Genomic DNA, 15,344 nt, shown 5'->3' on the forward strand with positions numbered 1-15,344 from the left:
CAATCTATTTCTGAACATGGGGTCAAACTATCAATGCTTCGCTTAGACACCTCGCCTTTTAATAGTCTCTTGAGCACCCGTTTATGAGATACCCCTGTTTCAGTAAGCATAGCAGTAGGTACTTAAGTCTATTCATGGCTTTGTATATAGTGTATAGTTTATGTCGACTTCACTTGAACTATCTGGTAAGCCAATCACTCTTGCATAAATCAGATTTATGTCAAACACTTTCACGCCTGCCATCCTAATGTGCATTCTAGGCACAGCGTGGGTTTCGTCCTTAATATATATTGAACAATGTCGTATTGGTTTACCAGTCGGAAAGTTCACTTAACTAACCTCTCGCGTTGCAGTCAGACAGTTTACTTAACTGGGAGGATGATAACTTTGGATCCAACGTATTAATACATAATGTCAACTTTCACCAACTATCTGCTTTATCCTTAGAATCTGAACTAATCCTCATCAGATTTTTCTCTGTGTGTTGATATTTAATTTCCAATTAACTGGCACTTCTTATTTCTTTCAGATCTATATCCCTCTTGCTGCAAATATGGAATCTCAAACTTCAAACCATGAATGTTTCAGTTTTAGTGTTGCTCTTCTAACCCTCTTCTTACCATGGCGATATCTCATACAAGTTTTTTCTATTAACATATCGCTACATATGGCAGTCCATATTCTCTTGAACGTATCTATTGACATGTTGTCCCTTTAAAAACTTACCTTGTACACGTTCAGGCATTTTATACACTGATCTTATATAGTAGATGCCGAATCTCGCGTTTTAAAGTTTATAAAAGACACCAAGGACGTATGGTCACATGAGCTTTATGCCAAGTGCGGATAGTACGGTCAATCACATTTTACTTCTGCTCGTAAACAAACAAAAGTAAGAAATACGGCCTCAAACAAGCAATTAACTCTCATTTTAGACGAACGACTGCCAGAAGCTTGTTTTTAAGATACATTTTTAGGTCACCAAATGTATGAACTTTATTTTTAGTAAATGCCTTGCGCACAAATTCCTATTGTCAGTAGTCTTAATGTTCGAACATTATGTGGACAAACTGGACATGTCTTCCCATTAGAGAATTTCGAGACTGTTGACTCAATTGTTGTTTGTCTAACCATCGACTCTACATTTGCTGAATGAGCTGAATAAAAACTCATCCATATTAGTTTTGTTTCAAATTTTCGGTACAACAATAATGGTATTGTAAACTGTTATGTACTATATTCGGAACATCATCAATACTTATAATGAAATTACTTGTGTAGTCCATAGTTGCCCAATGAAAATCAAATTAAGATGTAAATCATTTGAGCTTAGCGGATTTATGTACATAATTTTGGCAACTTCATGTAGTGTAAAGTCTATTAAAATCTACAAAACACAAGTGTATGTTAGATATAGCTTCTTATTTTCGTTGTCTTTAATCTCTTAATGTGTAGGTAACAATTCAATTTAAGTGATTTTGTTTGGATACCCTTAAATGTTTCTTACAAAATGTCAGCAAAGACAATGTATCAAGTTGTTATAGCATGAATTTCCGATCCGATCCGATCGATTATGATGAAATTTTAACTACAACCATGTGATATGCGACAATATTTATAGACATTTTGGGTACAATCTGGAATTTAATTTTGATCAATTCACTCCCAAGCTAAAAAACATTAAATTTCAGGTTGAACAGATGCTTAATAATGGATAAAGGCATAAATATATAAGAATATATGTCAAAATACTGAAACAGCGTCTATCCTGGACGCCATTTCGGAGATAGGAACTTCAATGATACCAGACCGGCATCATTTAGATTCTCGAGAGGAGTTTCAAACCAAAAATCCATTATTATTCACCCTAAGTCCGGGTTTATGTTGCATTTTCCGGACTAATAGGACTGTTTTTGCTGGCATTGCCAGCTCTGCACGGGGTTGTGGTTCTTGTTTCAACGAAATTTGTTTGTATTCATGTGAAAATTGCGTACAACTTTAACTAAAGGTCGTATAAAACTGTGACCAAGGTGAGTTTTTAGATCACCTTTTGTGCGTCCTGATTTATCCTTCGTTTGTCATGAACATTTAGATTGTGAACACTCTGAGGCCATATGTATTGCCTAGTATTCGTGAAACTATGAAATAAATTTTGTCCCAATTGTATCTGGGCCGCGTTTGAAACTTTGTCACTTTTTTGTCAAAATACAGGCTACTGTGAAAAATATAATAGACTTTCTCTAACAAGTATTTCTAATGATTTCTAGGCTGAGTTAAAAAATGGTACCGGTCTCATGAACAACATTGTCACAAGGTCAGTTTACAGACCCTTTATTCGTATGAAGTTTAAGATAGTCTACATAGTAATTTGTCGATGAAGCATCATGTGTCAAACCCACTTACTGGTGATGTCTTTTTTTACTATGGGTTGTTTTCAATTTTAGAAATATGAATCAAAACTGGATTTCGTGTTCTCGATCCTTAAATAATACATACATTGATGACATTTTTCATAGTTACAGTTTTTAATAATTCTTTGATATATTTACATTGAAATGTGATGAAATGATGATTCACATTCAAACCTTCAATGAGAGGTAACATGGCAATTATATAACAGTTTTTTCCTAGCAGCAAAAAAAAACAGTGCATAAACAATTGATTTTTTACCCACTTTGTGCAAGCGCGCGAGTGCTCGTTTCGAGCTCTGTTGGTTACGTTGTGTTAAAAACTTGGCAACTAGGTATAATTAAAGACAAGGCTTGTGAATACTTTTTTTAGCCCAATCGTCATAAAACTTTTTTAGAACAGGTTTTCTAAAAATACCTAAACTTTTTAAAAATGTGATTCCAGTTCCTTGAAAACACAGGCACGATTGAACTGGGAAAGTTTACTCATTTGGTTATGGTGAAACTTTCATTTTTTTAAGTCATTATGAAACATGTGTTAATGATATTTCATCAAAATTAAAAAATGTGTCTGGTCCTATGAGGAACATGGCCGCAAGGGTGCGGTTCGTTTTTCCCTGCAGGGTTTTAGTAAAAGACTTTAAGAGTCTTAGTTTTGTCAACACTCATAAAACTTGCTCATATCAGCTGTTCATATAATGTCTGGTCTGCGATCAAATATGATTATGGACGATTGAGAAGCATTACTGCAGATGGACCTGGTAGTTTTTCAAGGGGTCTCAGAGGAGCCACAGTTTATATATAACAACACCAGAAGTCTTTTAGATTTTCAGATCGCAAAACCCTTGATCTTAATTCAACCACTGTGATCAGTCTTGAACAAACAACACACACAAATCTGTACACACGGTCAGTTGTGTCATTATAAAAAAAATTTCTGATCTAATCAATTGTTTAAATTCAAAACAAAAGATAAGCAATTTTGTCAGAATTTTCAAAATTTCAAGCGAAACTAAGGGCGTTGGTAATAAATTCTTCTTGGATATTGATAATGATGTGAACATTTGTCAGTCTTAGAAATTAGCCTCACCTTTGATACACGGAGCTTAATGCATTTGCGTTAAGTGTCATTCCAGATTAGCCAGTGCAGTCCGAAATATCAAATCGGGACTTAAGTGTAGATCTAGTACAATTTTAATTGGAGTAGCATTTTATCAGAGGTATGAGTTAAAATCGCACTGAATGCATGTATTGCAAATATTTTGCATATATGTTTTGATACAAAACAAATTACCGGAAATCGACCTATAAATAAGTCAAACATGAGCTTACGTAGAAAAATGAGGTTAGTTGTAAACCTACCAACATACAAGTAATCGACTGGAATTTATTTGATAAAATTATTATAAAGTTATTTTACACCTAAGATGTAGAAAAGGTTAACGCTTGTTGCACGAGTTTTTCATGTGTCGTGTGAATTACTCACTCAATATTTATTGCCAATTATTGCATTTTATGTCTGCTATGAGGTGTTAAATGCTTGCGTAAAGCAATATATGTAATAACGTTAAATATGTTCATGAACGTTATATGTTGAAACAAGTTGATCCTGTCATACGAATCATGGAACTGCATAAACATAATCAGGAAAGTGCTGAAATTAAATGGAAATTCGGCTGCACCAGCAGGAGAGAAACTTGAATTAAGCAGGTGACCCTTTTTAATAATTAGCATTTTACATCTTCAAGTTGTACTTTAGTCAATGCAAATGATCAGTTGCATGAACCATTATAATTATATAGGTCTAACTTATATGTAGATTAAGAATCGACAACTAAAACGTTTTGTTTTAAACATTTCTGAACGGTAAAACATCTCACTGAGTTAACAAGTCTTCTATAAAACGAGAAAAAAAATATTTTAAACATAAATAAAGGTGATACAGCTCGAATATCAATAACGAAGCGTAATTGACGTTTGCGCATATATGCCACTGTTTTGCCTCGTTTACACATTGCCTAGTATGGCTTACATAAGTGGCACAACGTAAATGAAATTCGGAAGCGCGAATGTGGCGACGGAGTCAAAGCACTCTCGCCTGTCGTTAATTAGAACGCTGTCGCGACTATAAGTGAAATGAAATTGATCAGGATTTACTCGTCTTTGCTCTTCGAATAAAAACAGCGATTTAAGTTCTTTTTGACCATTTTTCAGCAAATTTCGAGTATCTAGTATCCTTCGTATTAAAAATAGCAAACGACTTATTGATCAGCACAAACATTTTAAATAACAACAACAAGAGTTTACCTATTTAAATGCGCCAGATTCCACATCTTAATAAAAGATACAACTATATGTAATATTTATATAAAAGTATATTAAGTCTTTGTTTCTGGCGTTCTTGTTAGCTTGTCTTAAGCGCGACTCGCAATGGCATGTGTTTAAGCTCACCTGAGCACATATTGCTGATGGTGGGGGGCTTTTAGGATTACGTGTTCACATTTGAAAGAGTACCAAGGACTCTTGCAATTTCGAAGAAGAAGATGTTAAAAGTGATTGTTTTCAGTCTATGTAATATGGTTTAGTATTTCGTGGGTAAATGTTGCTCTACAAAGTTTGTTCTATAATATCATGGGGTCAAAATTTGCCCAGTCCTTATAGTAGATTCTTGTTTTTCTTCTTATCAAAAGAGGATTCTACAAAAACCCCAAGGTCCATAGATTTGGTAATTGGCATCTATCAGTGTATGGTTGTCTTCTACCAAGTTTGTTTAAGTCATGCCCATGTGGCCATAACTGGCCTCGCCAAACGATCGCATTAGTTACATAGTTTACATACTGTAAAGAACTTATTTATTTATTCTATGAAACCAAAATGATCAGAGGTTTGGTATTTGGTGTTTAACATCCTGTAGTTGTATTTTACAAAGTGTATTATATTACGTATATGCCACAATGGTTAAACATTTCCCGGCCCTAGAGTTTGATTTTTCTCCCAATATGTATTTAGTCATGTATGTAATATTTTCAACGGGATTTAAAATTCAGAGTTTTACTCACAAAGGCTGACGGAGGCTTACAAGTTACTGCTGTATTACACTTTAACTATTAAGTTTCATTAACCCTCGCTCTTTACACGCATAGAACAGTTCTATTTCGGATGCTCAATTTCGATATCGTTAATGGCCTTCCACAATATACAGAGTTGTATTGTTCACTCTTTTATTCAGAATAAGTCAAGAAAAAAATGGAGTCTACGTGGACATGATGAAATATTTTAATTCTTGTTAGAGAGTTGCACTTTGCGAAGTTTTGGAATATGCCAAGCCAAAGAAATTACAAAAGATCACGGTGAGAACGTTTTCTTAAGAAAAACGTGTTAAGTTTTTTTTTCGGAAAAGAATGTGGTCTTCTCCGGAGGTCAATATCGAATATTGTTCACAATACGAAGACGATAAGCTCAATTATTATGGTCCGTGGGTTTGATTGTCTGTTTGCTAATTTGAGTGAGTGCTTGTTTTTAACTAAATAATCATCATAATTAGAGAGCGTGCTTAAAGCGTGTGTTCTGTGCCAATTTCAACCCGCATAATAATACATACTTTTAAGCATCAATTTAGTGTACCAATTCCTTAAAATATACATATATGTTGAATATATGTTCAATTAGAAATTGTGATTATGTTTCCACATGTAATATATGAGGTTTGGTTTTTATTATTTTTGCATAACGATTTATATGGTTTTTGTAAGACGATCAATGTGCTTAAAGCGTGTGCTTTGTGCCAATTCCAAACCGCATAATAATACATACGTTTAAGCATCAATTCAGTGTACCAATTCCTCAAAATACATATATGTTAAATATATGTTCAATAAGAAATTGTGATTATGTTTCCACATTAAATATATGAGGTTTGCTATGTATTATTTTTGCATAACGATTTATATGGTTTTTGTAAGACGATCAATGTCCTCCATTTAATGTATTATAACATGTTTACACAGATCTAAAACTAACATGTTTGAGTGTTACATGTGTTTCCATAATTCATCTACTCAAACGTGTGCGATATGTTTTTCTACATAATTTATTAAAATGCGAGTATTGTTGTAACCTTTTTCATTTCTTATGCAATGTAGTATGTGCAATTATTACTGTATGATTAATTCTTATTCACGTCGTATTTTGATAGGTTTATTATACCCTGATTAAGACCTACAATGTACCATGTACAAGTCGTTATATATTTAATTTATGTTCTGTTCTGAAATATATTTTGGTAATCTTATCTGACACTGAAATGGACAGATGTTTGTTAATTGGCAAGTAACGTTCGCTTTGTTTGTTCAAATCATGTACCTGGCGTCCGAAATCGCCATGCTCATGGCTCAAATTATTTTTTAAGACTTGTATAACACATTTCAACACACTTCAAATTTCTTCTCTGAAACTGTATGGGTCAGGTGTTTGATATATGGTGTGAAACATATAATAGTTCTTCTCTTCTAAGTTTGTTAAAAGCATACGCATTTGGTCAAAACTAATTGATGTTAATTCGTCCGGCTGGCAATAGTCACACCGTTTTCAATTAAGTACCGGACGGTCTTGGCATTTGTTTCGTCATTGTATCGACCTAACGTCCGATCTTTGATACTCAGGCGAACCGCAACATGCAAAGTGTCATCGAAAGCATTATTAAACTTGTATTAATTTGCGCGACTTTGAATATAATCTCAATGGATTTTCCACACTTTGCTGTTTTAAAACCCATTTTATTGCAAGTCCCGCATACGTATATTTGACGTATAAATAAAATGTGCTGAAAAATAATTACCCTTTTTTAAATATGTTCATGAAGAAATTAAAAATGCATGTATAATTATATAAATCCATGTATTATTTTATTGAGAACTGTATCGGAATATAAACATACTCGCTGGAATGCATTTATTTAGTATCGTTTATGCGGAGCGAGTGTTCGATGGCATAGACGGGATCGTGTATATAAATTGTCTATTGCCGCATAGACAAACACGTCACGTCTTTGTGGTAACACGCCAATTCATGTTCACATTCATGTCAGTTGAGGTTTCCGTAGGGCGATACGTTAATGGCTACATGTTTTTCTATGCTTTAATGTATAACACTCATAGCTAAATACTTTTCATGAGATCCCTGTAAAATAAGCGTATGCATCGACGACATATTATGTGACCAATCGCAAGACGTTGTGATAATCAAATGTCGTCCATAAAATACAAGTACTTAACAACAATACATACCTTAAATGATTTATAAATTTATTTGGGTAACAAAAGATTTTTGAAAAAGCTCGTTTGTCGATACCGTACAGAAATCGTTGTATAAAATAATAAATACACAAATTTTAACTTGTGTCACACCTATGTATAACTCAATTGTTTTGCTTGAATTGGTTTTAAGTCAATGTGGATCATTTTTGTCTCTTATATTTAATTTGCAATATTAAAAACAAAAGATCTATTATTTATTTTAGCTCGATTGCATCGAAAACCTCAGGTTTATTGAAATGCTCTCATGTCCGTTTCCTGATTCTTGAACGATAATGTATGGCAAGCGGTTCGACGCATAATCCCAATAAACTATGTTTCTCATAAAAATCTAGGTTCTTAGAATGAGAACCTAGGTTCTCGCTTGAAGATTGCACATGGCTTCCAGAACCCAAGTTTTCAAATGAAAACCTAGGTTTTCATGAGAACCTACGTTCTGATTTGAAAACCAAGGTTCTGGTAAGAACCTAGATTCTCAGAACGAGAACTTAAGTTCTCATGAAAAACCTAGTTTCTTGGGATTATGCGTCGAACTGCTTGCCATATCCGTGGTTTTCATTTGGAAACCATAGATCTCATGAGAACCTATGTTTACAGAATTACGCGTCTTTAATGCTTAATCCGTGGTTTTCGTTTGAGAACCATAGGTTCTCATGAGAACCTCGGTTTCCAGAATTACGCGTCGGACGGCGTAAACTTGCTCGTTTGAAATACGAGACACGTATTATTCAGGGCGCAGGATCAATGGGGTTCACATATGATTACACAGGGACTGGACATAATGAAAACACGCCGTGAAGAACTTTATTTTTGCAGATATCTCAAGTTATTGAAATATGTTTGCATTAGTTTTTCTTGCAGTGTGGGCCGATATCTTACGATTGAATAATACATTATTACACATTATCAATAGAGATTAAACTAATATTTATACCATTATGATAGCTTACTATATCACAGACATACTTACAATAGAAAACTGTGCCGTACAGTCGTTTGAGTCCGGAACAAGGGAACTGAATATCTGAAACTCATTTAATGCTGTAACAATGAATTATGTAACGATTGATCTGAATTTGTTTCAATGTTTAGTCTCAAAATAATATTTACAATTAAAGATGTATTTCATAAACAGTTTAATTTTGTATTAACGTGTTCAGACCAATGTCGACCGATTACTTTACTAATTTCATTCCTCAAGAAGTTTCCTACAAGTTTCGTTGAATATTACTAAGCATTGTCCGAACATTGTTCAAAAAATGTTCTTGGGGAGTAACATTCACTGTTTCACGTCTATTTCTTATCATTCTACACATATGCCACAAGCGTCAAAAATCAATGGGAGACAACTGGAGGTTAATTATGGCAAGCGGTTCGACGCATAATCCCAAGAAACTAGGTTTCTTATGAGAACCTAGGTTCTCATGAGAACCTAGGTTCTCATGAGAACCTAAGTGCTCATGAGAATCTAGGTTTTCATGAGAAACTATGTTTTTCATGAGAACCTAAGTTCTCATGAGAAACTAAGTTTATGAAATCCCAAGAAACCAGGTTTTTCATGGAACCTAGGTTCTCATTCTGAGAACTATGTTCTCGTTTGATATCCAAGGTTTTCACAAGAACCTAGGTTCACGACAGCCTTTCTAGTCGTTCTCTCTGATAACCTAGGTTTTTATGAGAACCCAACATTTCATTTGGGAACCAATGTTCTCATCAGAAACCTAGTTACTTGGGATTATGCGTCGAACCGCTTGCCATAATAATTAACGTGGTATTGCATTAGCACATTCAGTGCTGTAATTTGAGTATAATTTACTTATCCTTAAGAGTACATAATATTTCATGAAATTACTCAAGACGGTCAGAACGACGATCAGTTATACTTCTTAAATTATTTACTTATAGACATTGATTTAACGTTTCAAATGCACTGAGCTCACAAAAGGTTACCGCTGTTGACCTTTTCATCGCTCGCTGATAACCTTCCCATAAAGACACTATATACCTTTGCATTCGTTCGTACCTCTACCAACAGAAAATCGTCAATAAATGCTCAATACTGATATGAGCTGGGGTTTAATCATATATGGAATATTGAACACCTGTCTAAGATAACAAGCAATATTGTCCCCTACCGGTGAAACAACACCATTGTCAGTAAAATGTTTTATTTTTATATTTGTTGTCATAGCAACCAGAATTCTTGACGTAGGAACAAAATGAAATGACGTGCATAAACTCCATATTGCCATCTATCCATATTACAAGTTTCATGAGAAAATGAAGAACTTGTAAAGTTATCGCAGGATCCAGAAAAACCACCATTTTCAGCAATATTTCTAGTTTATTTGTTGCCATAGCAACCAGAATTATTGACGTATGAACAAAATGAAATGATGTGCAAAATCTCCATATTGCGATCTATCCATGTTTTAAGTTACATGAAAAAATATGAAGAACTTTTAAAGTTATCGCAGGATCCAGAAAAGTGTGACGGACAGACTGACAGACGGAGCGCAAACCATAAGTCCCCTCCAGTTTCACCGGTAGGGGACAAAAACATAGTGGGTGTTAATAAGAATGTTAATTCTGCTGTTTCGTGAGTTTCAGAATTCCTATGTATTAAGTTAAATGTGTTTACTTATTTTTTTCTTTAAAAAGTTGTCTTTGCATTACAATTTTGAAAGTTAATGCGTTTGGATAAACAAAAATGGTACGGAGAATATGTGTATGAATCTTACCATTCACAGATCCAATATCATATTACTCAAAACCATGTGTGTTACTTGCCACTTTGACCATTTTATATGACTGATTTTTTTTTGGTCAAGTGGACTGAAGACAATCTGTTCCGAGGCTTTTGGCTACTTGGGTAATCGACGTAATATTAATTTATGATTTGCACTGCCTTTTTTAAAATAAACGATCGCTTATCTAGAAATTGAGTATTAGTATCCACGTTATAGTTCAATTAATGGCAACAACCGTCAGTGTAACCAGTCCACGATCATATTGTGAAAATCCACTTTGGGATTATATTTAACAATATGTTGTCGAAGTGTTCAATTTGTGAAATGATTCGCCCATCTATGTACTAATGGATATATAAAGTTACCGAATATGGTCATTAGTTCAAAATCTAAACAAGCAAACGTCTACCATAGTGTGCCGTAATAAGTAATATATCAATTTTAATCGTAGCGTTTGCATTTCAATCCTGAGAATTGAGCTATGCATGTTTTAAATGTACACTGTTCTTTAAAGTCATTAGCTACATATTAAGTTTTTCCAATGTCTAATTCAATTCGATTCATAATTTTAACGAGTAGTGTCATTGAAACTTGTACGTAACTAAATATCAATATTCTGTATTGTCGAATTTGTAGACAACGCTATCGTTGTTCATTAATTTGGTATCATAATGTACTAAACGTGTAAAGATAATAAATTCGTAAAGATATTTTATGTTCCATTTGCGTGTCTGTGCGAATTCGTTAATATTTCGTTGGAATGATTCACATTTTCAAAGCGATATGCTTTGGTCGACCGTCGTGTAGTAACCACAATATGCAACATGTCTTTATTTAAAAACAATTTTAGCAGAATTCGGTTATTTAATAATTCAGTTAAATAATCGGCTATTATTGCCCAAGAAGAAGAATACAAATCAGTTCACAAGTACAACCATATTGCCGCTCGATTAATATTTGAACCGATTTAATAATGTATTGCTGCCTTATTCACACAACCCGCGGTTATGTTCAATAAAATCGTTCATAAAGCGGTTTTCTACTTACGCCGTTTTTTGAAGGCCCAATACATGGATTGGATTTTAATCGTTTTGCTATTTTGTTACTTACGTGCTTTTTCAGCTGCAGGGCAATATTGTCGAAATGAATATTTACTCACTTAACACTTCAGCCCCGTGAAGAGGTTTCAAATCAACATGCTTACATATATTTAATATTTCCCACAATCTTAGAATGAAACCATTTAGTGTGACCAACATATTGTTAATAACAAATAAAAAACAAGCAGCGTTTTGATTTCTTTATCAAACTGACGGTATGCCATCAAACAGTCCATTACGGGATCGGTAACTTATACTTCAACTGCCTCCATCAAATGTGTCCCTCTTTCAGCTTGTCACAAATTTAATTATCTTTAGCTTTTGCAAAAGTAGCAACATAAAACGTGTTCCGTAGTCAGTCACTAGTCACGCCTTAGAGAACTTGTTTTACTTGTGCAGCAATATGAACTGTTAAAAGGCACCTTTTTGATTCTGTATGATTGCTTTTTGTTCCAATAACAATGCAGGGGCGTCAACATCTCAAGCCCCGAAATCACAATCAACCCCCTCATCGACTACGGAATCGTCGACATCTGTGTACATCGGCATTGGGCTCGGCGTCTTGGTGTTTGTTGTTATTGTAGCAGTTATTGTCATCATAACAAAGAAGTAAGCTTACACGTTACTTGTAAATATTACATTTATGTTGAATAAGAAATAATAGATATTGAAATAAATATAAAGAGTTTACTGTCTGCGAGTGCACTTAATACATCAGATGCAATTCAATTATTATTCATAATGTGATGTACGACACAACATACATGATTATTCGAGCAAGCGTTCATTACACAGGTATTAACATTCGTATTGATCGTAGAAATAAGGTGTCTGATTACATTTGCATATCTTGAAATAGTTATGGTTTGAAAGTTTTCAACTTGCTCAATCATCTTCTCTTTTCATCAGACTCAATAAACTTCTTCAACTCCTTTGTGTGTAATTGTAACGCCACAAAGCAATTCATTAGGGGTAGTTTTTATCTCTCCTTTATCTTCTTACGACGGATGATTTTGACCATTGCTTTTTGTTCCTAAAGGCATCAATGGTATCTTAAGCTTTGCCTTGGGAAGTTCGATTGCTGCTGGTTATAAACTTTAAAAGTCATGTTAATTTGTAGCTTTCTTCAAGAGCATAACTGCTTCTTCCTTCACTTTGTTTTGCACATTTTGTTTTGTGTTATAAGTGATTCCAAATTATGTATTTATATATTTATTTTTAATTACTTAATACATTTTTATTGGTGTTTTAATGTATTTATTTGTATTTATAATTGTATAATTTACATTTAACCTTTGTGAAAAAAAGGCGAAGGAGTCGTAATACCCCCAGCTATCCAATGACAGACCCCCACCACATGACGCAATGCGTTCCCTCTCAGGTACGTTGAAACACATTAAACCAAAAACAGTTATTTATATGATATTGCTCTACACGACCTGTAATGTTGATGATACAACACAATTGTACCATAATAAAACAACAAGATATTTGGGAAAGACGAATATATATATATATAAAGTGAGCCACTGTTCCTTAATTTTTAGGTGTGTTTAAAATATAAGCGATTACATAGAAGGCAACGAGAGAGTGAGCAAAAGAATAATGGAAATGTGTTTGTGTTAATTTCTATTTTGTTCTGAAACGATCAAATGATCAGTATTTCGCCCAAGCGCCATGTAAACCAAATAATGTGTTACTGTAATGGCCACTATACATAATTGACTGATTCTTTCTAAAACTGAAATATTCAAATATTAGAATACTCAAGATGTAAATTGATATGTTTTGCACGGTTTGAGTAAATGAAAACCAGGACTGCAGACGATTCCCGCTCAAACTGTAAAATTACATAAATGTAGTATTCAATGGTCTTTGCCAACTGATAGTATTTGAATTGTTAAAACAGCGCTATTAAAATGATTGCAACCTATACGAAGGTTGTGAATGTCTGAATTATATAGTATTTAATTTGGTAATTATTCATACAGGATGATATTTGAAAGAATTGCGCACACACGAAACGATAAATATCTTCTAGATTAATAGAACCTGGTATCGTAATGAACATGAGCTAGACCACACTTACCTTATTATGCAGGAGAGAGACTATCAACCACTGGCAGCCCGTGGTCAACTCGGAAGCGAGTATGATCGCTTAGCAGACCGTGATGTGCTTCCAAGACAGTATGATGACGTAGAAATCACAGAGACGAGCTTTCAGTCTGACGTCCCACAATACAGGGCAACACTAGCAGCAAGGACGATGGTTACTAAAACGAATTATAGAAATTCTTTCTATAAACTGAAATATTCAAATATTAGAATAATCAAGATGTACATGTAAATTGATTTGTTTTGCACGGTTGAGTAAATGAAAGCCAGGACTGCAGACGATTATCGCTCAAACTGTAAATAACGCCAGGTAGTATTCAATAGTCTTTGCAACTGTATAGTATTAAATTGTAAAACAACGCTATTAAATGATTGCAACCAATACCAAGATTGTGAGTGTCTTATATATAGTATTTAATTTGGTAATTATTCATACAGGATGATATTTGAAAAGAATTTCGCACACACAAACGAAAAATATCTTCTATAGATTTATAGAACCTAGTATCGTAATGACATGAGCTAGACCACATTACCTTATTATGCAGGGGAGAGACTATCAACCACTGGCAGCCCGTGGTCAACTCGGAAGCGAGTATGATCGCATAGCAGACCGTGATGTGCTTCCAAAGAGTATGATGACGTAGAAATCACAGAGATGAGCATTCAGTCTGACGTCCCACAATACAGAGCACCACTAGCAGCAAGGACGATGGTTACTAAAACGAAGAACTGAAAGCTGTCAATTCAACTGAAACCAAGGACAAGCCGTAGCCGTTACGTTAAACGAGTGTCACTTGCAACATAACACCAGTTCCAACAGAGCTTCACTGGTATACATGCAACGCTTAAAAAAGATTATAATATTGTTAAAGATAAACAAAACAATATTTTACTTATTTACATCGCATATATAAATTATGTATCACAATAACAATACCAAATTAACATTGAGTTTTTAGTTTTAAAAACATGTTTAGAAAATTTGTATTCTCTCAAACAGGAATCTGTTTTTTGAATGTTTATGACTAATGTGGTGTGCGCGTTTTTTTCCTTAATGTCCTTACAGGATATTCTACCAATAAATATTTATTTGACGCTTCAATTTCGTGATTTCGTTTATATTATGTTTATTCTGATGTACAATAACGCTGTACACTGTGCATGTATATTGATATTTTTACGTTAATCGCAATGCTATTCGGCAAAATACTCAAAGTTTTAATGACGATTTCAGTTACAGCCGTCACAGTTTGAATCGATGAATTTTCTTCTATTGATAGAATGCGATTTTGGCGCACTAGTTTGCCGAATAATGTCAACACTAAGTTTAAAACCGTTTTTTTAAGTTAACAGATGTTGGCTTAATATTCGAGTCCGGAATGTGCTAAATGTTGGACAAAAACAATCATATGGCGTTACAAATGAATTCACCCTTGTCAATTCATTTAAAATCACATACCGTAGCAAGTATACTTATTTCAATGAAACTACCAGTGTTGAACAACATGGACCATCGTTGTTTGTTATTCCACTGAAAACATTTTTTTTAGAAATATGGAGTTCCAAGTTCCGTTACAATTTAGCAATTTTGCCAATACCATTTTGCTTTGTTTTGATACGCTTGCATGACCTTTTGCCGTTTCTTTAATTATTTTA

The sequence above is a fragment of the Dreissena polymorpha genome, chromosome 16 (genome assembly GCF_020536995.1).
Source record: "Dreissena polymorpha isolate Duluth1 chromosome 16, UMN_Dpol_1.0, whole genome shotgun sequence".
Lineage (NCBI taxonomy): Eukaryota > Metazoa > Mollusca > Bivalvia > Myida > Dreissenidae > Dreissena > Dreissena polymorpha.